General features: G+C 36.7%; 1 pseudogene; it reads right to left on the reverse strand.

Annotated features, from left to right (window-relative positions):
• Positions 1 to 5,163: 5,163 nt before the first annotated feature.
• LOC105529188 lies at positions 5,164 to 6,123 on the reverse strand (annotated as a pseudogene).
• Positions 6,124 to 26,750: the final 20,627 nt, after the last annotated feature.

The raw sequence follows: 26,750 nt of genomic DNA on the forward strand, positions 1-26,750 counted from the left end.
CTGGGTATCAGCAGCGGAGGCTGCAGAAGATAGAATATTGCTGAACAGCGAGTGTTGCTGTCTGATTCTTGCTCTGGAAGCTTCATCTCAGGGGTGACCCAGTTGTGTGAGGTGTGAGGTGTCTGCACCTGGTGGGGGATGTCTCCCAGTTAGGCTACTCAGGGATCAGGGACCCACTTGAGCAGGCAATCTGTCCGTTCTCAGATCTCAACTTCCATGCTGGGAGAACCACTGCTCTCTTCAAAGCTGTCAGACAGGGACTTTTACATCTGCAGAGGTTTCTGCTGCTTTTTGTTTCACTATGTTGAATTTAAGTGGTGAGAGTTGGCATCCCTGTGTTGTTCTGGATCTTAGATAAAAGGGTTTTAATTTTTCAACAATGAATACAATGTTGTTTCCTTATCATATACAGTTATTATTGTGTTGAGTGTTGGGGTGATCAGACCCAACACCAGGTCGTGGGGGCCCCCACACCCCCCGACAGGTGTGTGATGTTCCTCTCCCATGTGTTCTCATTGTTCAACTGCCACTTATGAGTGAAAACATGTGGTGTTTGGTTTTCTGATCCTGTGTTAGTTTGCTGAGAATGATGGTTTCCAGCTTCATCCATGTTCCTGCAAATGACATGAACTCATTCTTTTTTATGGCTGCATGGTATTCCATAGTATATATGTGCCATATTTTCATTATCCGGTCTACCATTGAGGTGCATTTGGTCTGGTTTTAAGTCTTTGTTATTGTAAATAGTGCTGCAGTAAACATACGTGTGCATGTGTCTTTATAGTAGAATGATTTATTATCCTTTGGGTATATACCCAGTAATGGGATTGCTGGATCAAATGGTATTTCTAGTTCTAGATCCTGGAGCAATTGACACACTGTCTTCCACAATGATTGAACGATTTTACACTCCCACCAACAGTGTAAAAATGTTCCCATTTCTTCTATTCATCTCCAGCATCTGTTGTTTCCTGACTTTTTAATGATTGCCCTTTTTACTGTCATGAGATGGTAGCTCATTGTGGTTTTGATTTGCATTTCTCTAATGACCAGTGATGATGAACTTTTCTTCATGTTTCTTGACCGCATAGATTTTGTCTTTTGAGAAGGGTCTGTTCATATCCTTCGCCCACCTTTTAATAAGGTTGTTTTGGGTTTTTTTTCTTGTAAATTTGTTTAAGTTCCTTGTAGATTCTGGATATTAGACCTTTGTTAGATGGGTAGATTGCAAAAATATTCTCCCATTCTGTAGGTTGCCTGTTCACTCTGATGGTAGTTTCTTTTGCTGTGCAGAAGCTCTTTAGTTTAATTAGATTTCATTTATCAATTTTGGCTTTGCTTGCAATTGCTTTTGGTGTTTTAGTCATGAAGTCTTTGCCCATGCTTACGTTCTAAATGGTATTGCCTAGGTTTTCTTCCAGAGTTTTTATGGTTTCAGGCTTTGCATTTAAGTCTTTAATCCATCTTGAGTTATTCCACTGAGGTATAATGTTAGGTTATGTATTTGAGACCTTTCTTTTTTCATGTGAGCATTTATTATAATATACTTTTCTCTTAAAACTGTTGTTGCTGCATTCCATAAGTTTGGTATGTTTTCATTTTTGTCTCAAGATGTTTTTCAGTTTCCTTTTAAAATTTTTTATTGACTCCTTGGTTGTTCATGAACACGTTTAATATCCATGTATTTGTGAATTTTTAAAATTTCTTCTGTTATTGATTTCTGGTTTTATACCATTGTCATCTGAAAAGTTACTTCATATGATTTAAGTTTTCTTAAAATTTCTATGACTCCTCTTGTGGCTTAACCTATGGTCTATCCTGGAGAATGTTTCATGGGCACTTGAAAAGAGTGTGTATTATAGTCCTGCTTGATGGAATATTCTCTGTATGTCTTTTGTTTCCATTTGATCAAAACTGTTTTTTGAGTCTTCTGTTTTTTATTAATTTTCTGTTTGAATACCTGATAATTATTGAAAGTGGGGTATTTAAGTACCCTACTCTTATTGTATTGCAATCTATCTCTTCAGATTCTTTAGTATTTGCCTTTAGTATTTAGGTGCTCCAATATTGGGTACATGTAAATTTGCAATTTCATATATATATTCTTTTAACAAATTGATCTTTTTGGTATTATAAAATGTTTCTGTGTCTCTTTTTGCAGTTGCTTTTACATAAAGTTTATTTTACCTTATATAAATATTTCTACCCCAAATCTCTTTGGGTTTTCATTGCATGGAATACCTTTTTCTATTCTTTGACTTTCATTCCACATGTATCCTAATATCCAGAATAATAGAAAAATGCCCACTTTTGCCACTTCCACTCAACATAGTATTGAAAGTCCTTGTCAGAGAAATAACGCTAGAGAGGAAATAAAAGTCATCTAAACGAGAAAGAAATTGCTATCTGCAGATGTCATGATATTATATGGAAAAAATTCTAAATATGTCACTAAAAAACTAGAACAGGTAAACAAATTTAGTAAAGTTTCAGAATACAAAATCAAGAAACAAAAATCAATAGATTTTCTTTACATTAACAATGAACTATCTCAAAAATAAATCAAGAGAGATAGTCCATTTACAATATTCCAAAAAATAAATAAATGAATTACTTAGGAACAAATTTAACCAAAGCAAATGATATATATAATGAAAACTATAAAAACATTTATGAAAGAAATTGAAAAACATAAGTAAATAAAAAGCCCATGTTTATGGATTTAAAGAATTATTTTTTTAATGTTTATACCACTCAGAGTGATCTAAAAATTCAGCACAATTCCAATGTCATTTTTCTTAAAAATAGAAAAAAATCCTAAAATCTCCAATTGTTAAGACAATTATGAACAAAAAGAACAGAGCTGGAGATATCATGCTACCTGATTTTAAACTATCCTACAACATGGTAGTAATTCAAACAGCATGGATCTGGAATAAAAGTAGACGCATCAAAAAATGGATCAGAATATAGAGCCCAGAAATAAATGAATAAACTCACATATATATGGTCTATTGACTTTCAACAAAGGTTTCAAGTATGTACAATGAGAAAAGGACAATCTCTTCGATAAATGGTGTTGGGGAAACCAAATATCCATACACAAAACAATAAAATTTGACCCTTATCTCACACATTATAAAAAATTAACTCAAAATAAATTAAAGACTTAAACATGAGACCTAAAACTACAAAACCCATTAGAAGAAAGCATAGGGGCCTGGGCAATGTTAATTAATACTTGACTCCAAAAGCAAAAATAGACAAATGGGATTACATTGAAATAAAACATTTCTGTGCAACAGAGGAAACAATACAGTGAAGAGACAACCTACTCATATGGATAAAATATTTGAAAGCCATATATTTGATAAGCAGTTAATGACCACAGTCTATAAAGAACTCAACGAACTCCATAGAAAGAAAACAAACAATTCCATTAAGAAATAGGCAAAAAACATGGATGAGACTGGAGGTCATTATTGTTGAGTTTAATAAGCCAAGCACAGAAAGACAAATCCTGCATGTTCTCACTTATACATGGAAGGTAAAAAGGTGGATCTTATGAAGATAGAGAGCAGATAAGGGATTACCACGGGCCAGGAATAGTACAGGGTAGAGAGGATAAAGAGAAGTTGATTAATAGGTACAAATATATGCTTGGATAGAAAAAAAATAAGACCTAGTGTTAGATAGATTGTCAGCATGACCAGAGTTTACAATAATCTAGTGTATTACTATAAAATAGCTAGAAGAAAGAATTTGAATAGTTCTAACATAAAGAAAACACAACTTTTTTAGAGTGATAGATATGCCAAGCACACTGATTTCAACTTTACAAATTATATGAATGTATTAAATAATCACATTAACTTCAAATAATAAAATAAAATTTAACTCACTTTTTAAAAAGAAATGGGCTAGAAACCTGAATAGACACTTTTAAAGAAGACATACAGATGGCCCACAGATGTGAAAAAGCCCTCAACATCACTAATCATTAAGGACATGCAAATTAAAACAACATTGATATATCACCTCACTTCTGTTAGAATGGCTATTATCAAAAAGACAAAGATTAAGTTTTGGCAGGGATGGAGAGAAAAGGGAACACTTGTACATTATTGGGGGAAATAAAAATTAGTACAGTCATTATGAAAAACAGTGTGGAGACTCCTCAGGAAACTAAAAATAAAATTACCATATGATCCAGCAATCCCACTTCTAGGAATTTACCCAAAATATTTAGAATCAGTATTTCAGAGATGTCATTGCAGCACTGTTCACAATAGCCAAGTTATAGAATCAACCTGTGTCCATCAACACAAAAATGGATAAAGAAAATGTGATAGATAGATAGATAGGTAGGTAGATAGATAGATAGATAGATAGATAGATAGATAGATAGATAGATAGATAGATGGATAGATAGATACAAATATACATAGATCTATATCTATATCTACATATCTACATATAGATATACATACAGTGTAATACTACTTAGCTTTTTTGGAATTTTTAAAAATTTTTATTAAAGATTTTAAAAACAATTCCTAAAAGACTGACCCTTCCAGAAAACTAGGTATACATACATTGTGTCTGTTTTGTTAAAATTTGCATTAGACACAAACATAAAAACCATGAAACAAGCCACCATTCTCCAACAATTTGAGCAAAGATAAAACTCTGAAGAACAACATGGATGGCTTGCAAAGGATGAGCTCTTTACGCACTGTAAAAAAAGAAGCACAAATGAATGAGTGTGTTCACTTGTTACAATGAATTGAACCTTTGGTATTAGGAATCAGAGCATTTTGTCATATAGGATTACCATGTATTATAAAAGGGCATAGTGTCAAAGGAATAGAAACAGCAGCATTCAAATGCAGCTTCATAAACTAGGCAATAAAACACTCTATAGCATGTTTCTCTGTCATCCATCACTGAATACACCACTAGCAACTTTGAAATTTTAAAAAAGTAAGAAAAGAAAAAACGAACTATAACCCCTTTTATTTTCTCTGTTTAAAATCAAACAGAAAACAAGCATCAATTCTGTTATACACTAACATCTTCAAAATACGTCATTTGTACAAGAGAAAGTATAAGAACAAAAAATATGTTTACAGAGATCCAAACATAACTGAGTGATAGTGCCTCTCACACAGCTTTACAATGGTACTCAAGAGGAGCCACTTGATAATCACTGGCCCTACACAAAGTTGCAGAATTCTTTGCAGGTACTTTAGGAAATCATGAAGATAATTCAGTAATAAAGCAAGGCTCTTCTCATCCAGTAGTGTATAGGCCAACATTGCTCCAATTTATACAAATAATCTCAGTAAATATGGCACTTTATACACCGGGAAAATGGCTGCATCAGGGTGATCTGCAAGAATTTCAGCATACAGTTGTCTCAGATTTGTAGGGTAGGTGGGTGCCCAACATTACGTTGAAGTATTCTTTTATCCTTGGCATAACTTCATTAACAGCATAGTCATTATCTGTGTTTCCATGAGATTTCTTGTAATTTGCATAATCCTTTATAGTGAAACCCACATTCTTCTTTGCAGAAAGATAAAACAGCTGTTTTTGCCTGGTAATTAAGTCCCAGTCATCAACAAGCGATAGTTTTAGCTCTTCAGGAACTTTATTTTATCTTCAACTCTGTTCATAAATGTTTCCTCATTTTCAAGAGTAGGATCTACCCAGGCCCTTTTCTTCCAAAAAGGCTACAGAATCTCACTGCTACTGTCACCATCTCCATTTCCAGGTTTTTTCTGTTTCTTCTTTTTTGTTTTCACGTCAATATTTTTCTGTTGCACACAAGATGTCTTATTTCCTGGGGCAGCCCCTCTCATCTTTCCCTCTGCATGTTGTTCCTGACTGACTTTTTAAAGTTCTGTTTCTGCACATTGGTGTCCACATATTTGACTACTCTGTTCTCTGGAATGATTCAACCCTATTTTTATTCCAACAATTGTAATGTACAAAGTATTTCACTTGTTTGTCCTTTATGGCAACCTCTATGCACTCTGCTTCATAAAAAAGAGGCCGAAGAGAGTGCAGCACTCACTCACCCTCCTGGAGTTTCGGCTTTGGCTCCTCCTTTGCCATCATTTATAAGTGATTCACTGCCTCCTCATTCTTCCAGCACCCCCAACTACCACACCCAACTCGCTCCTATTTAGCTCTTTAAAATGAAGATTTTTTTTTTTAATTTTCAACAAGGATGAAATTGGAGAACATTGAGATAAGTGAAATAAGCCAAACACAGAAAGACAAATGCTGTATATTCTCATTTATACATGGAATCTAAAATGATTTAGCTTATAGAAGCAGAGAGTAGAATGCTGGTTACCATAAGCTAGGGGTAGACAGAATGGAAAGATACTAGTCTAAGGGTACAAAGCCTGTGAGATAGGAAAAATAAGTTTAATATTTATTTATTTACTTTTACAGTAAAGTGAAAGCAAGTTTATTAGGAAAGTAAAGGAATAAAAGAATGGCTACTCTGTAAGCAGAGCAGTGGCTTCAGCTGTTCAACTGAAGATATTTATTATTACTTCTTGATTATATGCTAAGCAAGGGGTGTATTATTCATGAGTTTTCTGGGAAAGGGGTGAGCAATCCCCAAAACTGAGTGTTTCTTCCCTTTTTAGAACATATAGGGTAACTTCCTGATGTTGCCACGGCATTTGTAAACTATTATGGCATTGGTGGGAGTGTCTCTTTGCATGCTAATGCATTATCATTAGTGTATAATGAGCAGTGAGGATGACCAGAGGTCACTCTTGTTGCCATCTTAACTTTGGTGGGTTTTGGCTGGCTTCTTTGCTGTAGCCTGTTTCATCAGCAAAGTCTTTATGACCTGTATCTTGTGCCAACGTTCTATCTCATCCTGTGACTAAAAACGTCTTAACATCCTGGGAATGCAGCCCAGTAGGTCTCAGCCTTATTTTACCCAGCCCGTATTCAAGATAGAGTTGCTCTGGTTCAAACACCTCTTGCATATTTCTCCTCTCCCTTTTGTAAGAGAACACTTAATCCTAAGCATTGTAGAGGGATGAAAATTTGTATTCTGTAACTTCTTCAGGCTGAACAGGGGCAATAATATTCCTCCCTAACTATTAAGGTCTCTCGTATTTGGGATAGAGAGGAACTCAGTCAGAAAGCTTCGGTATGTCAAGGGGCATTCATAACTCTGAGTTCCAACAAAAGGTGATATCTGGAAGATTAATAAATGTTCAATTTAAGAAGACATTCAGTAAACTTATCTTGTGTTCTTATACAAAGAGTACAACAGCACTATATTCTACAACAATAAAGCAAAATAAGCAAAATTATCCAAAGAAAACTAAGTAAGAAGGCAGTCCATGAACTGTGCAACCGTTGGAATCAAGCTGATATGGGGTTGCTAGATGATTCCAATATGTGTTTAGAATTAGAATATTGATACTGATCCGGATTTTTATATTACCTATCCCTCTTGTTTCTTCTGGGATGCAGCCAGAGATCACTGGTTGATTCACAGAAATAAGCAATCAGTCTAAATTGCAGATAAATTTCAAACATAATTTTTCTCTCTCCAGTCTCCCATTTGTACTAAAGATAAATCATAGTAAGACCAATTTGGATTATTATACTTGGCCTGATTATTTGTATAAAGTGCAGCAAGAATAATTATTTGTCACATAAGCTCTTTTTAAATTGGCTTTGATGGAACTCTGTTCCATAAGGAATCTCAGATATGACATTTTTTAAAGCTGAACACAGCCATGGGTTTGTGGTATCAAATGCCTGTGAGTTGGGTAAATTCTTCTCCTCCTGAGGATCTAATATAAACTTGGGGCTCCTGGGCCTGTCAGAAAGTGACAATCTTTACTTACCACAGGTAAGGAACTCTGCACAGGTACTGTGTAGACAAGGTAGGAGGCCAGTTTTAGCAAGGGGCTTTTATTGGCTCTATAAGTCAAGTCGAATTTCTTAAAGAAAAGCACAACATTCCAGTCAAAGCATTGGTAAAATAACCTGTTTCTCCAGTTGTGTCCTGCTGCAAAGGAAAATAGATTCTTATTGTACTTATGCAAATAGCTATGTTGCCATAAGTTAAGTATAATCACAACTAGTTTCCGAATACTGGAGAAATCAGGTAGAGAGAAAAAAAATCCTCCAAATTTTGTTCACAGGAGTATCGTTTACTCAATTGTTAAAAGCTGTATATAGCTCCCCAAAAAAAGTTTTCTTGACTCTGAAAAATAAAACAAAGGATTAGCAATGTTTTAAGCAAAAAGTCAAAAAGATTAATTCAGTCTTCTATTAGTTCAGTCCATGCAGTTATCACCTATCCTGCTTGATAATCATGAATATTTCAGCTCTCCATCAGAGTCCTGAAAGTTTTTTTCTTCTATTCTAATGTCACAATCTCCAAAGTTATCAGAAACCTGCATTTAAAAACACCTGTTAGAGTTCTATAGTTGATTATGAAACAACCTTCTAAAGAGGACCAAAACAAGACAAATTTCTGTGTATGACAAAAAGTCTTAGGACAGCCACTATTAAAGCCACAATTGATAAGGAAACTTTGTTTCCTTCTGTAGCATACAACAATTTTACACAACGATTATAACTATTAATAACATACACTAAGTCACATCAGAATTATAGGAGTTTCTCACAAATTAGGAACACATACCAAAAACATATTTATACAAATACAGTCCAAAGAAAGCCAAACACCATTTCATTTTTGACAATGTTTCCTGTATGATTTTTATACCAAATAAACCATATTTCACCATTGCATTAGTGTACTATTGATGTCAAACCTAATTCTTAATAAAACCTTATAAACAAATGTATCCAATCTTAATATGACTATAAGTAAGAGTCTTATAAACTTTTATAACCCTTTACAATTTTTTTATTGAAGATCAGGTCATTGCTCTCAGAAAACCCTGTTGTGCGTTTATTCCAATGTTCAATTTATGAAAAAACTGAATAATACTCCTTTAACTTTAGCCAATATGTTCACACGCAGAATTTCTTTTACAAGATTAATTTTTCACAAACCTTTCACAACTTGCCGAAACCTTCAGCTTTTTCCTCCCTAACTTAAAACAATCCTTTAACCCTTTAATCTAGGCATAAAAATCTACATTCCTATACCTTCTTATAATCTTTCACCAAAAACACATTTCACTTTCCTTACATATCTTGCATGTAAAATTGTTTTTATTTTTCAAAATTATTTAAGTCACGTAAACTAAAGAGCATTACGCTTTTTGCTTTTCTGAAAAAATATTTTTAAGCCCTTTAATTTGAGCGCCTTTATGTATAAACATCACACACACAACACATATAAATGCACAGAGAGACAGAAGAAGATCCAGTAGTTATAAGATTTTTCGTTTGCCGAATTTTTAGTTGGATTACTGGCTTCAGAGTGGAGCTCTTGGAGGAACAGTGCCAGTTTCTCTGACTTAATGAGCTGGCACAACTGGAAGGCAAAAACAGATCCCCCAAAATTAAGGGTCCCATTTTTATATCAAATCTTAGATCTCCAAAAAGAGAAATGCTATGAAACAACACAGTGCAATGATCTTACCATGCATTTCATTACAAAGCAACCCAATCAGCCCAGTCTGTGATTGCCCCATCCCCCACGGGAGTCTTATCTCTCAGTGGCAGTGTGGGGACACTTCCATACCTTCCAGGTGGCTAAGAGCATGCTTCTCTGATCCAAATGTGCAGAGAGTGGAGTATTCCCTCATAACTTCCATGAGCTATCCCCAAAAGTTTATTTCCTACCTAGTTATTATACATCAAAGCTCTCTTATAGTATGAAGTAATTTCTGATACCCCCAAAGTATAATACATCAGATAATGCAATGCAAAATGGAACAAAGCCTTAGATTTTGAGAAGGATCTATCCACTTCGAATTCCTAGGGTTTCATAAGGAAGTCAGAGGGACAGAGGATTTTTTCAAAAAGGGGTCTGTGGCGCCTCCTCTTTTTTTCTGAAGGAGTCCCAGGCTGTTGGAGCTTGTATATCCACTTTTAATTAAGCTGACTTTTTAACCATAGTGCTTAAAAAAGAAAGTTCTTTTAAATCTATTACCCAACAGCCAAACAGCCAATATTTCTGGCTTTTTAGCTTTACCAAAGTTAACCTCTCAAGTGAAACCAATAAGCCTTTACTAAGGTTATAACTTAACAACGAGTATACAAGGTATTTTCAAAGAGGTGGTAAGAGTTTTTACAAAATCTAGACTCCTCAAAGGTAGCTCAGAGAAAGGAAAATTCAAGACGGTTCTTGGAGGGGAATAGATCAGCAAATTGTAAAGGTCACACCGATATCAAATGAGAAAGGACTCATTCCCTAAGCTGAGAAAAGAACCCGGGTACCATTGTAAAATGGCAAAGCCTTAACTGCCAGACTACAGCATTGGGCAGCTTTCATTACTCTTCCCAGAGGGAGCCTAGAGCAGGACAATTTTGAGCTTGCAAAGCCTTTTAACTGCTCGAGATAATTTTTAGGGCTAATTATGACATGAACCCCAAAATTCCTGTTCCCTGGATGGCAGAGACCAAGAGAAAGTACCACCAAATGGTTTCAAGGTCAAGCTCCCAAGAACATGAAAAAAAGATGAGAAGGAAACTTCATCTAGGTTTTTGTTTTGTTTTGTTTTGTTTTTGTTTTTTCAGGGAAGTGTAGCATAGTTTGTAACTGACCAGTTTGGTACATCATCTTGAACAGCAGGCTTACAGGAGTCCTAGGCCCATGTTCTATCCTAAGGGACCCCTCTTTCTGACAGAAAGATACAGAAAGACAAATTCATAGCACAAAGTATAACAAATTCACTACAGCTTAAGACTAGCCTCTTGAATCCTTTTGCTCATTAATTAAGACTTTACAGAGGAGATAAAGAGTGATTTTTATCATTCCTTCAACCAGTTTGCACAGAGAAGCTGGAAACCTGACTGGTAAGAAATTCATACCCTTTTGCTGGCTTGCCATGCTTCTGGGTTTTCTTTCCCTGAGCAGCGCTAGCGACCCAGCACGCTACACCATTGCCCTGGGAGCCAAGCCACAACACAAAGGAAAATCACGGAATGAAAAGCAAAATCCTCTCAATTTTGCAAGTTTTCCCCCAACGGACTGCCTGGGGAAGCTAGATTAACATTTTCCATTCCAGCCAGAGCAAAATACATGTGGCAAAACAGATATTACCCACTCTGCTTAGCACCCAGTATCCAACTGGCAAGACTTAAATTTGCTCCTGGTTGTGTCCTGTCATCTTTAATTTATTCAGAGTGTATTGAAAGAGTTTCAACATGCGGTCTCTGGGCAAGACGGTCACCCTGAGTAACAGAAAATATAGAAAAGAGAAAGGAGAGGAAGGGAGAGAAGCATTGCCTGTGGCAGAGGGGGAAAGGCAAGGAGCTCAGGGAGGCCAGAGAAAGACCCACCTATTGCAGTGACTGTGAATCAAAAGTCCAGGTTTGTCGGTAGCAAAGAGACCTCTTTCACCAGTTCCATTAGCTCTCAAGTTTCCCGCTTTGGGAAGAAGCAAAGCTCCCATGTCCCATGACCCTGTACATGCCAAATCCTGTCATCCACAGACATCAGCAAAGAGTGCAAGGCAGATTAATCCAAAGAGAATAGGAGTTAACATCTCTTACTGCCAAACCCATTCTTAGTCAATAGGGACTTTACTGAGAAGGGGGACCTCCACCTCCCTAAATATTTGGGAGGGCTCTAACATTCCTAAGTTGGTCCCTGAACCCAAGTTCGGTCAAGCATTTTTGCTTTTTATTAAGAGGAGTCTTTAACCCTCTCTGTCTTAGAAGAGACTCCTACTCCGCTAAGTTGAACCTCTAAGTTGAACCTCTAACCCAATCCCATTCTTTACCCAGGTACCCCACAACTTACTCAAAGTCAGCCAATTGGTGCTGCAGTCTATTTCCTTTTGGCAAAAGGTGTCCTCAGTATCATCCATTTGGGGCCCATCAGAAAGATGTTACCAGAATGGAATCCCAATCTAGACCCCAAGAAAGGGTTCTTGGATCTTGCGCAAGAAAGAATTTGAGGTGAATCCATACAGTAAAGTGAAAGCAAGTTTATTAAGAAAGTAAAGGAATGAAAGAATGGCTACTCCATAGACAGAATAGCCTGACTTTTTAAAGAGCTATTGTACAACGTGGTAGATGTAGCTAATAATCGAGTACTACACATTTCAAAATCACTTAAAGTAATTTCAAATGTTTTCATTACTAAAACCGTTAGCAATTTGAGGTGATGGGCATGTTTCTTCACTTGACTTAATTATTCCACCTTATATTTAAAAATCACAACATCACTTTCTATTCCATAAATAGATACAATTATAGTTTTTCAATATATAATTTAAAATTAACTAGAAGGGTATTGATAACATGCATGATTCTCTAGCACAAAAGTGATTCTAAAGTTGGAGAAACAGATAAAAGATCTTTTTGAAAATTAATGAGAAAGCATTTCTTACATAATTTGAAAATATCTATTAAATTCCTTGTGGATACATAGTAATGTTCTAGCATTCTGCCACCAGTTCACATTCTCTGTCTTCAGAACAATCCTTAGTACTCACAAGGGGATATTTGGCATTCAAAAATGTTTTGGGTGTCATTACATGTGAGATAGATCTTTTAAAGACAGCAGATGAATCAGTCTTATTTTTTATCTGACTTACCACTTTGTACCTTTTACGTGGGATATTTACACCATTTACACATTCAAGGTTAATATTGATATATGAGGTTTTGATCCTATCCTGAAGGTGTTAGCTGATTGCTTTATAGTTTCTGTTACATGGTTGCTGTAGTAGAGTCTTTAGACTCTGTAGTTAAGTGATTTTTTCTTGTAGCAGATATTATTCTTTCATTTTCATGTTTAGAACTCCCATAAGGATCTCTCATAAGGGTAGTCTAGTAGTAACTATGTACACAAACTGTGTACAAAATCTACAGGAAATGAATAAATTTCTGGAAACTCACAACCTTCCAATATTGAATCAGGAAGAAATGGAAACCCTGAAGAGACCAATGTTAGATTGGACAATTGAATCAGTAATTTAAAAACCCACCAACCAAACAAAGTCCTGGAACAGATAGATTCACAGTTGAATTCCATTAGACATACAAAGAAGAGTTGGTACCAATTCTACTGAAACTATTCCAATAAATTGAGAAGGAGGGAACTCCCTTTTAACTCACTCTACAAAACCAGAATTACACTGATGCTAAAATCAGGCAAAGGCACAAGGAGAAAATAAAACTCTATGCCAATATCTCTGAAGAACATAAGGCAAAAGTGCTCAAGAAAATACTAGCAATCTGAATCTGGAAGCACATCAAAAAGTTAGTTTTCCATGATCAAGTAGGCTTTATTCCTGGGATACAAGGTGGGTTCCACACATGCAAACCAATAAATGAGATTCACCACATAAACAGAACTAATAACAAAAACCATAAAATCATCTCAATATATGCAGGAAAAATCTTTCAATAAAATCCAACATCTCTTTATGATAACAATCCTCAACAAACTTGGCGTTGAAGGAAAATATCTCAAAATAATAAGAGCCTTCTGTGACAAACCTACAGCCAGCATCATACTGAATGGACAAAAGTTGAAAGTATTCTTCATAAGAAATGGAACAAGACAAGAATGCCCACACTTTTATTCAACATAGTACCGAAAGTCTTAGCCAGAGCAATAAGGCAAGAGAAAGAAACAAAAGGCTTCCAAATAGTAAAAGAAGTCAAATTATCTTTCTTTCCTGACAAAGAATCTATACCTAAAGAAACCCCTAAAGACTCCATTAAGAAGCAGGGAAAAGATGGCCAACTACATGCAACCAGGAGCAACAATTGCCACCAAGAGACTAGGACTAGGATGACTAGCACACTCCTAACAGATCTCCAGAGGGAAGGCATGGAGAATGGACAGAGGGAAGACACAGAAGCTAGGCTGAAGCAGGAGGAAGCTGAGAACACTGCATGGGGCTACAGTGCACCAGAACTCATTTCTGTCTGCCAGTGACTTTGGGGAAATGGGTGAATTGAACTGGGAAAAAGCAAGTTGCTCTTGCCACAGGCCTCTGGAATTCTGGCAAGAGAAGACCCCTCAAACATCATAGACACTTGAGTTGGCAAAGAGAGCTGCTTAGAGAAGTGGTAAGGGCAGCATGCCAGTTGATATTGGTCACAGAGTATTTGTTACAGGAGCATCTGTAGCAGAGCATGGCCAGCAATTTCCATCTTCCTAGGCTCAATTTGCTCCCATAGGAGATTTTAGCCCTAGGGGAAATGTCAGACCTGAACTCTGCAGGGTGATCTTGCTCATCAGACAAGACTAGTCTGACCTGAGCACCCCTTGGTGTGCTGGGGTCTCCTGGGACCCTAGCCTGGATTTGCCTGTTTGCAGTGCTTTGGGAGCTCAGATCATAGCTTTTGAAATGATGAACCATGCCTGACTGGCAGAGAGCTCAAGTGGGGTGGCACCCATGATCACACACAAGCCCACCCATTTCCTCTCTACACTGCAGCTTCCCCTAGGCCCATGGCAACCCCCCACATTGCTTTTCTGGCATGGTGGAGGGCTAGATTTTGGCTTTAATGTTCTGATAGAGCATGTGGGCACACACACCCTGACCTGCCACTGCTGCTGGTGGGAGTGCACTTCACCCCCACAACCAACATACCACCATTGCAGTCAGAGCCTTGATGGGCACAGAGCCCACCAGCACCCCGACCCCCTACCAGTGACCCATTCCTGCACCAACACTGCTGCCAGAGTAAAACAAGGGAAAGAGAACAGTGAACTATCCCTCACATAAGTGATCACCCTCACCTCCATGAATGCACAGAGGGATCCCAAAGAATGGCACCTACCAGATCCTTGCTTCTGTGCTAACACCACCACCAGCACAACCACTTACACAATTGCCAGTGGGGGCACCCTGATTGCCTGAGCCATCCTGCCTCCACTACTGCTGTGAACACCCACACATAAGCAGGTATCTCAGCACCTGCCACAGCCAACAATCATACACCACATTGTCCTAACACTGCCACTGCTGCTGAGGCATGCAAAATGGATCCTGCTGCCACCAACCTATGAAACACTCTGGCTAGGACCACCCATCAGAGTGTAGTTATCAGTGGTCTGGCAGCACCTCCATTCCCCAGTGCAGTGGGTTTCTAACCGCAAGGAGCCAAAGAACAAAGTTAGGGCCCAATACAGGTCTCCCAGATTTAGAGCAAGCAGTTCAGGAGTTAGGAGCTTAGCCACAGTTCCCTAAAATCTTCCAGAAATGAAGCGAATCAACTGAACCTACCTTATACCACAATCATACCCTCAAGGTCACCAAATAGGATAAAAGAAAAAAAACCCATCCAAAGGATAGCAACTTCAAGTATTGAAGGAACATCAGCCCACAAAGATGAGAAAGAACCAGTGCAAGGACTGAGACAACTCAAAAAAAACAGAGTGCCTTCTTTCCTCAAATGACCACACTACTTCTCCAGCAAGGGTTCTAAACAAGGCTGAAGTGGCTGAAGTGACAGAAATAAAATTCAGAATATGAATAGGAACAAAGATCATTGAGATGCAGAATATGTTGAAACCCAATCTAAGGAAGCTAAAAATCACAATAAAATGGTATAAGAGCTTACAGACAAAATAGCCAGAATAGAAAAGAATGTAACCCACCTGACAGAGCTAAAAAACACACTACAAGAATTTTATAATGCAAGCACAGGTATTAATAGCAGAATAGACCAAACTGAGGAGAGAATATCAGAGCTTGAAGACTGGCTTTCTGAAATAAGACAGTCAGGCAAGAATAGAGAAAAAAGAATAAAAAGGAACAAATAAAAGCTCTGAGAAATATAGAATTATGTAATAAGACCAATACTATGACTCATTGGTGTCTCTGAACGAGATGGGGAAAATGGAAGAAACATGGAAAATGTATTTCAGAATATCATCCATGAGAACTTTCCCAATGTAGCTACAGAGGCCAACATTCAAATTAAAGAAAGGTAGAGAACCCCAGTAACATACTTCACATGAAGATCATCCCCCAGACATATAACCATCAGATTTTCCAAGGTCAAAATGAAAAAACAAAAAGTTAAAGTCAGCTCTAGAGAAAGGTCAGGTCATCAATAAAGAGAAGCCTATCAGACTAACAGTGGACCTCTCACCTGAAATCCTACAAGCCAGAAGAGACTAGGGACCAATATTCAACATTTTTAAACAAAAGAAATTTCATCCAAGAAATTGGCCATATCTGGCCAAACTAAGCTTCACAAGTGAAGGAAAAATAAGAGCCTTTTCAAACAATCAAATACTGAGGGAATTAGTTACCACCAGACCTGCCTTACAACAGTTCCTAAAGAAAGCACTAAATATGGAAAGGAAAGACTGTTACCAGCCACTACAAAAGCACACTTAGGCACACAGATCAGTGACCCTATAAAACAACCACAAAAAAAAAAAAAAAAAAAATTCTGGATAATAACCAATGAACATCATGATGACAGGATCAAATCCACATATATCAGTACTAACTTTGAACGTAAACAAGCTAAATTCCCCAATTAAATGGCACAGAGTGGCTACCTGGATAAAGAACCAAGACCCAACAGTATACTGTCTTCAATAGACCAGTCTCACATGGAATGACACACATAGGCTAAAAATAAAGGTATGGGGAAAAATCTATGAAGCAAATGAAAAGCAGAAAAAAAAGCAGGGGTTGCAGTCCTAATTTCAGAAAATGACAGACTTTAAACCAACTAAGATCAAAAAATGACAACGAAGGGCATTACATGATGGTAAAGGGTTCAATTCAACAAGAAGAGCTAACTATCTTAAATATATATGCACTCAACACAGGATCACCCTGATTTAGAAAGCATATTCAGGACTTGAACTCAGCACTGGATCAAATGGGTCTGATAGACATCCACAGAACTCTTCACCCCAAAACAACAGAATGTAGATACATTATTTTCATCACCACATGGCACATACTCTAAAATCGACCTCGTAATTGGACATAAAACACTCTTTAGCAAATGAAAACAACTGAAATCATAACAGCCACTCTCTTGGAACACAGTAGAATATAATTAGAAGTCAAGACTAAGAAAATAGCTCAAAATCATAAAACTACATAGAAATTGAATAACCTGCCCCTGAAAGACTTTTGAGTAAATAACAAAAGGCAGAAATCAACAAGTTCTTTGAAACTAATGAGAGCACAGATACAACATAGCAGAACCTCTGGGACAACGCTAAGGTAGTACTCAGAGGAAAATGTATAGCACTAAATGCCCACATCCAAAAATTAGAAAGATCTCAATTTAACAACCTAACATCACAACTAAAGGAACTAGAGAACAAAGAGCAAAGCAAACCAACCCCAAAGCTAACAGAAGACAAGAAATAATCAAAATCAGAGCTGAATTGAAGGAGACTGAGACACAAAAAAAATTCAAAATATCCAGGAATCCAAGAGTTTGTTTTTTAGAAAAGTTAATAAAATAAGTACATGACTAGCTAGACTAATAAAGAAGAAAAGGGAGACTTTCCAAATGAATACAATTAGAAACAACAAAGGAGATATTACTACCTACTCTGCAGAAATACAAATAACCATCAGAGCATATTATAAAAACCTCTATGGAAACAAACTAGGAAATCTAAAAAAAAAAAAGAATGGATAAATTCCTGGACACATACACCCTCCCAAAACTGAAACTGGGAGAAAATGAATCCCTCAACAGACCAACAACGAGTTCTGAAGTTGGTTCAGTAATAAAAGGCCTACAAACAAATTTAAAAAAAAAAAAAAAAAAGCCCAGTGCCAGACTGATTCAGGGTCAAGCTCTGGCCAGATGTATAAAGAAGAGCCGGTACCATTCCTACCAAGACTATTCAAAATAATTGAGGAGGAGGGACTCTTTCCTAACTCATTTTATGAGGACAGCATCATCCTGATACCAAAATCTGGCAAAGATACAACAACAACAACAAAAACTTCAGCCAATATCCTTGATGAACATTGATGCAAAAATTCACAACAAAAGAGTGGCAAAATGAATTGAGCAGGACATCAAAAAGCTTATCAAACACCATCAGGGAGGCTTTATCCCTGGAATAAACAGTTGGTTCTATACACACAAATCAATAAGTGTGATTCATCACCTAAACAGAACTAAAGACAAAAGCCACATGATTATCTCAAAAGATGCAGAAGAGGATTTTGATAAAATTTTATACCACTTCATTTTAAAAACTCTTTATAAGGCATTTATTGAAAGAACATGCATGAAAATAATGAGCCATCTATAATAAACCTACAGCCAACATCATACTTAATGGGAAAAAGCTGTCAGCATTCCTCTTGAAAACCAGCACAAGACAAGGATGCCCTCTTTCATCAAAGGATGTCCTCTCTCATCACTCCTATTCAGCATAGTATTGGAGGTTCTGGCCAGAGCCATAAGGCAAGAGAAAGAAATTAAGAGCATCCAAACAGGAAGAAAGAAAGTCAAATGATCCCTGTTTGGAGATGATATGGTTCTACATCTACAAAATCCCAATCCCATAGTCTTAGCTCAAAAGCTTTTTAAGCTGATGAACAAATTCAGTGAAGCCCCAGGATAGAAAATCATTGTAAAAAATAAATAGAATTTTTATACACCAATGACGATCAAGCCAAGAGCCATATCAGGAACACAATTTCATTCACAATTGCCACAAAAAGAATAAAATATCTAGGAATACTGCTAACTAGGGAGTTGAAAGACTTCTACAATGAGAACTGCAAAACACTGATCAAAGAAATCAGAGATGATGCAAACAAACAGGAAAACATTCCATGCTCATATTTAGGAAGAATTGATATTGTTAAAATGGCCATACTGCCCAAAGCAATTTATAGATCCAATGCTATTCCTATCAAACCGCAATGACATTCTTCATAGAACTAGAAAAAGCTAGGCTACAGTAACCAAAACAGAATGATACTGGCACAAAAACAGACACATAGATGGATGGAACAGAATGGAGATCCCAGAAATAAGGCTGCACACCTAAGTCATATGATCTTCAGCAAAACTGATAAAAACGAGCTATGGGAAAAGGACTCACTATTCACCAAATGGTGCTTCGATAACTGGTTATCCATATGCAGAAGATCGAAACTGGACCCATTTCTTACACCATATACAAAAATCAACTCAAGATTAATTAAAAACTTTAATGTAAAACCAAAACTATAAAAATTCTCAAAGACAGCCTTGGCAATACTATTCAGGACAAAAGAATGAGAAAAGATTTCATGAAGAAGGCACCAAAAGTGAATGCAATGAAAGGAAAAACTGAAAACTGAGATATAAACTAAAGGGCTTCTGCACAGCAAAAGAAACTATCAACAGAGTAAACACACAACCTACAGAATGGGAGAAAATTTTTGCAAACTATGCATCTGAGAAAGGTCTAATATCCAGAATCTATCAGAAACATAAATTTACAAGGATAAAACAACCTCATTAAAAGCGGGCAAAGGACATGAACAGACACCTTTTAAAAGAAGACATACATGAGGTCAACAAGCATATGAGGAAAAGTTCAACATCACTCATCATTAGAGAAATGCAAATCAAAACCACAATGAGATACCATCTCACACCAGTCAAAATGGCTATTATTAAAAAGGCTAAAAGTAACAGATGCTGGTGAGATTGCAGAGAAAAAGGAACAAGTATACTGTTGGTGATAGAGTAAATTAGTTCAACCATTGTGGAAAGTGGTATGGCATTTCCATGAAGAGCTAAAAACAGTAATACCATTCAACTTAGCAATCTCATTACTGGGTATATATCCAAAGGAATGTAAGTCATTGTATCATAAAGACACATGCATGCATATGTACATTGCAGCACTATTCACAATAACAAAAACATGGACTCAACCTAAGAGCCTTATCAGTGGTAGACTGGATCAAGCAAATGTGGTACATATACATCATGGAATGCTATGCAGCCATAAAAAAGAATGAGATCATGTCATTTGCAGAAACATGTATGGAGTTGGGGTCCATTATTTTTAGCAAACTTACACAGAAAGAGAAAACCAAATATAGCTTGTTCTCACTTATAATTTGAGCTAAATAATAACATATGGGCACATAGAGGGAAACAACAGACACTAAGGCCTACTGGAGGGTGAAGGGCGGGAGGAAGGAGAGGATCAGGAAAAATAACTAATGGGTACTAGGCTTAATACATGGATGACAAAATAATCTGTACAACACACCCCCATGACATGAGTTTAGGTACATAACAAATCTGCACATGTACCCCGACCTTAAAATAAAACTTAAATAAATAAAGTTTAAGCAATAAAAAGAAAGACCCCACCAAAAATCTCTTAGAACTGATAAATGACTCTGTAAAATTTCATGATACAAAATTGGTGTACAAAAATTGGTAACATTTCTTTATATCAACAGTGCTCAAGCTGAGAGACAAATCAAGAATGCATTTCTACTTACAATAATCACACAAAAAATATACCTAGGAATAAATCTAATCAAAGAAGTGAATGATCTCTCCATGAAGAACTACAAAATACTGCTGAAAGAAATTACTGATGACAAAAACAAATGGAAAAACATTCCCTGTTCATGGACTGGAAAAAAAATCAATATTGTTAAAATGATCATACAACCAAAAGCAATATACAGACTCAAAACTATTCCTATCAAACTTTCAATGTCATTTTTTCACAGGGTAGAAAAAAAATGTTTTAAAATTCATATGAAACCAAAGAAGCACCCAAATGGCCAAAGCAATGCTAAGCAAAAAGAACAAACCCAGAGGCACCTTGTTACCTGACTTCAAACTTTACTATAAGGCTACAGTAACCAAAACAGAATGGCACTAGTAAAAATATATACATATACACATAGAATAATGGAACAGAATACATAAACCAGTAATAAAACCACATTCCTACAACCATCTAATCTTTGACAAACTCAATAAAAGCAAGCAATGGGGGAAGGAATCCTTTTCAATAAATTGTGCTGAAATACCTGGCTAGCAGTATGCAGAAGAATAAAACTGCACCCCTATCTTTCACTATATACAAAAAGCAACTCAAGATGATTCAAATATTTAAATGTAGACCTCAAATTATAAAAATCCTAGAAGAAAACCCCAAATTATCATTTTTTACATTCTGTACAAAAAATTTATGACCAAGTCCTCAAAAGCAACTGTAACAAAACCAAAAATGGACAGGTGGGTCCTAATTAAACTAAAGAGCTTTTAGACAGCAAAAGAAACTATCAACAGAGTAAACAGACAACCTACAGAATGGCGGAAAATTTTTGCAAAATATGTATTCAATAAAGGACTAGTCTGGGCACGGTGGCTCATGCCTGTAATTCCAGCACTTTGGGAGGCTGAGGCCAGTGGATCACGAGGTCAGGAATTGGAGACCAGCCTGGCCAATGTAGTGAAACCCTGTCTCTACCAAAAATACAAAAATTAGCCGGGCATGGTGGCGCAAGCCTGTAGTCCCAGTTACTTGGGAGGCTGAGGCAGGAGAATCGCTTGAACCCGGGAGGCAGGGTTTGTGGTGACCCGAGATCATGCCACTGCACTCTAGCCTGGGCAATAGAGCAAGACTCTGTCCCCAAAAAAAAGTAAATAAATAAATAAAATAAAGGACTAATGTCTAGAATCTATACGGTATTTAAACAACAGACAAAAAAAGCAAGTAACCACATTAAAAAGTGAGTAAAGGACATGAACAGACACTTCTCAAAATAAGATATATATGAGGCCAACAAGTATATGAATAAATACTCAACATCACTCATCACCAGAGAAATGTAAATCAAAACTATAATGAGATACCATCTCACCCCTGTTCAAATAGCTATTATGAAAATGGCAAAAAGTAACAAATGCAGGAAGATTGTGGAGAAAAGGGTATGCTTATGTTCTGCTGGTGAAATATAAATTAGTTCAGGCATTGCAGAAAGCAGTTTGGAGATTTCTCAAAGGACTTAAAACAGAGCTACTATTCGACCCAGCAATCTCATTACTATGTATACACCCAAAGGAATATACCTCACTCTGACATAAAGACACATACACACATATGTTCATTGTGGCACTATTCACAATAGCGAAGACATGGAATCCATCTAAATGCCCATCAATTGTGACTGGATAAAGAAAATATGGTACATGTACACCATGGAATGAAATTCTATACACCCATTGTAAAGAATGAAATTATGTCCTTTTTAGCAATGTGGATGCAGCTGGAGGCCATAATCCTCAGTGAATTAATACAGAAACAGAAAACCAAATATGGCATGTTCTCACTTATAAGTGGAAGCTGAATATTGAGTACACATGAACACAAAGAAGAGAGCAAAAGACACCAGTACCTTCTTGAAGTTGGAGCACAGGAAGAGGGTGAGGATCAAAAAACTGCCTATTGGATACTATGCATATTACCTGGGTGATGAAATAATCTGTGCACCAAACCACTATGACACACAATTTACCCATGTAACAAACCCACACATGTATCCCCTGAACCTGAAATACAATTGGAAAGAATAAAGCCATACAAGAGGCAAAAAAAAATATGTATATATATGGTAAAAGCCTTCACATCACTAATCATCAGGGAAATGCAAATCAAAAACACGACATACCATCTCACACCAGTCAGAATGGCTAGAAAAGGGAATACTTATACACTGTTGTTGTGTATGTAAATTAGTTCAGCCACTGTGGAAAGCAGTTTGGAGATTTCTAAAAGAACTCAAAACAGAACTACCATTTGAGTCAGAAATCCTATTACTTGGTATATGACCAAAGGAAAATAAATCATTCTACCAAAAAGACACATGTGCCTGTATGTTCATCAGAGCTCTATTTACAATAACAAAGACATAGAATCAACCTCAGTGCCCATCAGTAGTGGATTGCATAAAGAAAATGTGATACTTTTATCACTATTGTGGACTATTATGCAGCCATAAAAGGAATACCATGCCCTTTACAGCAACAAGAAAACTGGAGGCCATTATACTAAGCAAATTAACACAGAAACAGAAAATCAAATACCACATGTTCTCATGTATAAGTGGAAGCTAAACATTAGGTACACATAGACATAAAGATGGGAACAATAGACACTGAAGACTACTAGAGAAGGAAGAGTAGCAGAGTGGTGGGGGCTGACACACTACTTATTGCATACTATGCTCACTACCTGGGCGACAGGATCTTTCATAACCCAAACCTCAGTGTCATGTAACATACATATGTAAATATGTATATTTTTGGTAACTGAATAATGACAGGGGATTTTGTACTGCTACATAAAAAAAAATGCATAATGCCTCATTTAAATGGAATTATGCAGTGATCAACCTCTGACAACATTAAGCCACAGAAACACTCAGTTTAGGTTAACCTACATTAATAGAGATGGTAGACAGTGGACTGCCAATGGAGAATGCAATATGATAACTTCGGCAAAAGTCATTGCTTACTACTGAGTGCTACTTCATCTACTTTCACAAAATTAATGTTTTTTAAAAACATGTGAAGTTTTTCTGCCATTACTGGTTGGCAAAAGGTTTGTTTCTATTAAATTGGTCTATTCTGGACATGGAATATTAAAATAGCAGTAAATGTACTAAACTTAGATGTACCACTTCAGATTATTAAAACTTCATAATTTTGGTTATATGGTTTTTACCAAAGAGTATTCTTGAATTTTTATCAAGTTCCTGTTATTTTTTTTTTTGCATGCGTTCTGTTCTTCTTTAGTTAAATTGTCTTTAGAAATACACCCTTTCTAAGTTAAACAGAATTTTTAAAGTGACCCAATGCACACATTTTCTTTCTACACATCTTCCCCAGAAATTATTAATAAAAACCATATTTGTTACCCAAAAATAAGTTTCTACCCAAATAACATTTACCAAAATTTGCCCAAACTTTCTCTATGTTGTTTTTCTATGTGGCATTCTGTGGTTAAAAACAATTCCATGTTTTTCTGACCTTCCTGGATCTAGTTTCCTTTTTGCTTCCAATGGTATCCAATGGAGTTGGAGGCTATTTAATCTGAAACACTTAGTATTTAATTTGAAATCCCAAGCTTAAGTTTGTGAAGTTTTGTCTCCATTTCCCCTCCCTGATTTTAGTAAAGGTTGAATATCCCTTATCCAAAATGCTTCAGACCAGAAGTGTTTGAGACTTCAGAATCTTTCAGATTTTGGAATATTTGCATTATACAGTGTTTCTTTTCTTTCAAAAGAACTTCCTTTCATAATAATTCGAGCCAGCTTTTTAACCTTTTGTCAGTAATGTGTGTTGTTAAATCCTAATCTAATGGAAACGGTTACTCTATTTATAGCTCTCTTAATATTATTCTTTGTTTTACTTGCTGCTTATCACTACAACAAAGAATATGTGGAAATAAGCACTATGTACCACAGCAAATATACTTGTGTGTCATCAATATTAGTCTAAAATAGTAACTGTTTTCTTTGGTGAGCATAGGAATTGAAGCAGAATTCATGTGCTGATATTTCCTTCTTGATATTTACAAGCATAAAAGACTTTTGGGAAGAATTTGTGGTAAATATGCCATAAAGTATATATCTTTGAGTGTTAATAAGTTATTTCTTACTAAAAAATGTAGGAATATTTATTACAGATGAAATAACTAATAAAGTTTAGACTTTCTCAACTATGTCTCTATATTATCCTAAAGTAGAAAGCTAGTCAATAAAAAGTTGTTTAAGTATCTTAAAAGTATTTTTTAATCACAATTACTTCTAGATTTAAATATAAGGCAAGTCCTTTTTTATTTTATAAACCATTTTGGCTTTAAGTGTTTTCATTTTTTAAAATAATAAGTCTCTTCCTCAAATATTGTCTTCTTAACCACTCATATCTGCTATTTATGGTTCTGTGTGCTGGTTAGTTTCAAAACAAAAGCCCAGATCCTATGTGATTGAACAAGGCTTTGTAAGTAATTCCCAGGCAGCTAAAATATATACTGATTTCATACTTGACATTTTATTAGTTGGAGCTATAGTCATTTGAAGATGGTTTGAATTTAAGATTTTTATTGCTCTTTTCTGATAGGTTTTGTCAGTGAAAATTAAATCCAGTGGCACTTTCTGTAGATTTAGGTGATTACTCTGTTCTTTTCTAGCCTGTGTTCCTTCTTAGTAAATTAGGTTCAAGATTATTTATAAATTCTTGCAGACCATTGGGAGTTACCTGGTTCCACACTACTATCTCTAGGTTGCTTGTCCCTTCATAAATTATTTTGCCCAGTAATTTGGGTGACTGTTATATGGTTTTGGAAATAATACAGTTATTAAGACTTGGGGCAAATTAATAGCTCTTAACCAAAAATTGGAACCCAATTCATGCTAATCCCTATGCATACATTAATTGCAACACCATGGATCAAACGATCTATGGAACTGGCTAGAGCCTACCTTCAAATTGATGCAAATTGGGCTGGGTACAGTAGCTCACGCCTGTAATCCCAGCACTTTGGGAAGTGGAGGTGGGTGGTCACCTGAGGTCAGGAGTTTGAGACCAGTTGGGCCAATATGGCAAAAGCCCATCCCTACTAAAAATACATAAAATTAACCAGGCGTCGTGGTGGGCACCTGTAATCCAAGCCACTTGGGAGGCTGAGACAGGAGAACTGCTTGAACCTGGGAGGTGGAAGTTGCAGTGAGCTGAGATCGTGCCATTGCACTCCAGCCTGGGTGACGGAGCGAGACTCTGCCTCAAAAAAAAAAAAAAAAAAAAAATAGTGCAAATTGGTACAGAAGTTTGAAGTTTGGATTGCGGAATTTTCCAAAAAGACCTAAACAATCACTATCCCTATTTGAAAGAGGAAAATTTGAACAACACATGAAAGAAAAAATTGATAAGTTGGACTTCATCAAAACTGAGAACTGCTCATCTTCCTAAAATACTGCCAAGCGAATGAAAAGACAAACCACACAGTGGGGGAAAATATTTACAAATTACATTCCTAATAAAGGACTCATATATGAAATATATAAAGAATGATTGAAGATAATAAGGGATAATAAGGAAAGTGATAGGAGGCTAGCAAGATGGCTGAATAGGAACAGCTCTGGTCTGCAGCTCCCAGCAAGATAGATGCAGAAGGCGGATGATTTCTGCATTTCCAACTAAGGTACCCGATTCATGTCATTGGGACTGGTTGGATGGTGGGTGCAGCCCACAGAGGGCGAGCTGAAGCAGTGTGGGGTGTCACCTCACCCAGAAAGCACAAGGGCCTGGGGAATTTTCTCCCTTACCCAATGGAAGCCATGAGGGACTGAGCCTAAGAAACTCTAGTACAGATATTGCGCTTATCCCATGGTTTTCACAACCTGCAAACCAGGAGATTCCCTCTGGTGCCTACTCCACCAGGCCCATGGGTTTCAAGAACAAAACTGGGCGGCCATATGGGCAGACACCGAACTAGCTGCAGAAGTTCTTTTTTTCCATACCCTAGTGGTGCCTGGAACACCGGTGAGACACAACCATTCACTGCCCTGAAAAGGGGTACTGAAACCAGGGAGCCAAGTGGTCTGGCTCAGCAG

This window comes from Mandrillus leucophaeus, unplaced genomic scaffold (genome assembly GCF_000951045.1).
Source record: "Mandrillus leucophaeus isolate KB7577 unplaced genomic scaffold, Mleu.le_1.0 Scaffold753, whole genome shotgun sequence".
NCBI lineage: Eukaryota > Metazoa > Chordata > Mammalia > Primates > Cercopithecidae > Mandrillus > Mandrillus leucophaeus.